The 3,433-nt window shown below is 44.9% G+C and overlaps 1 long non-coding RNA gene across 1 annotated transcript; it reads right to left on the reverse strand.

The window, feature by feature from the left end:
* Nucleotides 1-509: 509 nt before the first annotated feature.
* Nucleotides 510-3,217, reverse strand: LOC140419330 (uncharacterized). The gene is made up of 2 exons (XR_011945711.1): nt 2,992-3,217; nt 510-1,775 (listed from the first exon to the last, which is right to left on the reverse strand). It is a non-coding gene; the product is annotated as an uncharacterized lncRNA (long non-coding RNA).
* Nucleotides 3,218-3,433: the final 216 nt, after the last annotated feature.

The following is a 3,433-nucleotide window of genomic DNA, read 5'->3' on the forward strand; positions in this document are numbered from 1 at the left end:
CCGAATAGCCTCCTTCTGTACTGTATGTTCTATGTTTGTGTCATCTGCAAATTTGGCTGGAGAACCTTCTATCCCTGTTTCCTAATTGTTAATATAGATTGTAAATAGTTGGGGCCCAAGAACCAAACTCAGTGACACCCCACTAGTTACATCTTGCCATCCAGAAAAAGACCCATTTATCCTGACTCTCTGTCTCCTGTCCGTTAGCCAGTCTTCTATCTAAGCTAATAAATTACCCCTAATCCCATGTGATCTCTCCTTGTGAATTACCCTTCTGTGCAGCATCTTATCAAATGCTTTCCAGAAGTCCAGATTTACGACAATCGACAAGATCTAAATATACAGATGCTTGTTACATCTTCGAAGATTGGATTGTCTCAGTCTTTGTGAGAAGAAACTCTATGAGCTCCTCGCAGTTGTTGAATTTGAGGATGTAGGAGATGGGGAGATGCGAGCTCTTCAAAAGGAGCTAACTTGTTTGAGATATTAGAAACACCAGACACACTGTATATTTCACTAAAACCTGGTTTATTTGACTTTTTTTCCACAATAGCAAGACCCGAGAATGGGATGGAGCTTATTAACATCAGCAGAAATGCAATCAAATGAACATGTGGAATCTGGGATGTGATTATCAGCAAAATCCAATCATTGTAGTTTATTGTGGACTCGCTGGTGTCTTAGCAGAGTGGATGACTGAGTGAAACTCTTCCCACACACAGAGCAGGTGAACGGCCTCTCCCCAGTGTGGACCCGCTGGTGTGTCTGCAGGTGGGATGACTTAATGAAGCCCTTTCCACAATCGTAGCAAGTGAACGGCCTCTCCCCAGTGTGGACACGCTGGTGTGTCAGCAGGTTGGATGCATTGATGAATCCCTTCCCACACTCGAAGCAGGTGAATGCCTTCACTCCAGTGTGGATTCGCTGGTGTGCAGTGAGATGACAGGCTTGCCTGAACCGAGTTCCGCAATGAGAGCACCTGAACGGTCTCTCGTCAGTGTGAACACGTTGATGGCGCACCAGTTCCCATTGAACTATTAAAGCACTTCCTGCAATCTGGACATTTAAAAGATCTCTCATCAGTGTGACCTAGCTGGTGTGACTGCAGATCAGACGACTGAGTAAACCCCTTCCCACACTCAGAACAGGTGAATGGCCTCTCCCCAGTGTGAGTGTGCTGGTGTGTGAGCAGGTGGGATGACCGAGTGAATCGCTTCCCACATTGGGAGCAGGTGACTAGCCTCTCAATCGTGTGAACTTGCTGGTGTACAGTGAGGTGACATGCTTGTCTGAATCCAGCCCCACATGAACGCATGTGAACGGCCTCACGTCAGTGTGAACACTTTGATGGGTCATCAGGTTCCCAGAACTTTTGAAGCATTTACCACAGTCTGGGCATTTAAAAGGTCTTTCATCAGTGTGAACTTGCTCATGTTTCAGCAGGGTGGATGACTGAGTGAATCCCTTCCCACACTGGGAGCAGGTAAATGGTTTTTCTCCAGTTTGATTGCGCCGATGAGTTTAAGGCTCTGATGGGTAATTAAATCCTTTCCCGCAATCCTCACATTTCCATGGCTTTGCCCCAGTGTGACTGAGGTTATGTTCCGACAGGCCAGATGCTTGGCTGAAACTTTGTCGATAGTCCGAGTGAACAATACTTTTTCCTTCCATGTTCAAATTCCGATATTCAGGTTGCGATAAATTGGGTGACTGTCAGATCCTGATGTGATGTTTGGTTTGAGTTGGACGACTTCAAATCCTCCCCTTCTAACACCCTGTGAAATTGATTTAAAACTAAAGAGAGTGAGAGAGAACCGACAAAAACACAAAGGCAGGTTGTGAAAAGGAACTGACTGAATCAACTCAGTTTAAAATTCTCAGTTCTGGGAAGGGACATATGGACTCGAAACATTAAGCGTGTTTTTCGTTTCACAGATGCTGTCGGATCTGCTGAGTTTATCTCGAGTTTTCTATTTTTATTTCAATTCTCATTGTTCTTTTCAAATCACTCCATGACATTGTTGTTCCCTGTTTCATAGAACATAAAACATACAGTGCAGAAGGAGACCATTTGGCCCATCGAGTCTGCACCGACCCACTTAAGCCCTGACTTCCACCCTATCCCCGTAACCCAATAACCCCTGAATTTCCTTCAAATTCCGCTCTTCTGATGTCCCATAAAAAAAGGAATATCCGTCAATCCAGGAATAAAAATTGAGAAGAGACAAACATTTCTCTTGGTTTATGTTTGCTGCGTGTAAATCCTCCCCTTCTAGTCCCCTGTAAAAGGCGTTTCCACAATCCATCATTGTCAGTCCAGGATAGAATTCCACAACATTCTCGCCACGCACGCGTACGGCTGCTCATTGCCCTGGTGAAAGATGGCGGGCGCGCATGCGCCAACCTTCCCCCTGGCCCACATCAAGATGGCGGCCATTAACTGGGGCCTTGCAGGGGAAAGGCGGCACCAAAATTACTTCCTAACTTGATGCAAAATCAGGACTGGGAGGGTCTTACTATGGGTTGAACGTTTCCACTGTGAAATTACAAAGCCTTCCCACCCACTCTTCCCCCTCCATTACCTTCCCAAAACTTGCTGTTTCTCATCATTTGCGGAGACCTCATCACTATCTCTCCGCAGCTGCAGCACAGCTTCTGTGCATGCTCATTTCACAATTTCATGCTGCGCCTGCGCGTCGGTTCTCTGGCGAGAATTGGATTGGATTTGATTGATTTGTTTATTGTCACGTGTACCGAGGTACAGTGAAAAGTATTTTTCTGCGAGCAGCTCAATAGATCATTAAGGATAGAGCACATTCTGCACAGTGACGAATGCTGGGTTGTTTCTGATTGAATTTCGATTGAAACACCACACCAAGATATCCAATTTTTAGATCAATTGATATTTGAACCGAAGACCACAGTCCTTGAGCCATATTGTTTTACACAGTGTGGTAAATACAATAATAATAATCTTTAAAGTAGGCTTACATTAACATTTTAATGAAGTAACTGTGAAAAGGTCCGAGTCGACACATTCTGGCGCCTGTTCGAGTATATGAAGGCAGAATTCAGAATGTCCAAATTACCGAACAGCACATTTTTCAGGACTTGTGGGAGGAAACCGGAGCACCCGGAGGAAACCCACGCAGACACGGGAAGAACATACAAACTCCGCACAGACAGTGCCCAAGCCGGGAATTGAACCTTGGACCCTGGAGCTGTGAAGCAACAGTGAGAGAAACAAGTCTTAAGTTGAACCAGAAAGTTAAGGTTGAAAGAACATGACAAGTGTTTGAAGTGGCTACCAGGAAGCGTCATGAAAATATGTGGGTCTGGCACATATTTTGTTAAGATGTTTCATAGTGGAAAGATTAGGTTGGTACATATAAATCATGTTTTACCTTCAGAGGTTCACGAAGAGAAGGAAGTT

Source organism: Scyliorhinus torazame, chromosome 5 (assembly GCF_047496885.1).
Source record: "Scyliorhinus torazame isolate Kashiwa2021f chromosome 5, sScyTor2.1, whole genome shotgun sequence".
Taxonomy (NCBI): Eukaryota; Metazoa; Chordata; class Chondrichthyes; order Carcharhiniformes; family Scyliorhinidae; genus Scyliorhinus; species Scyliorhinus torazame.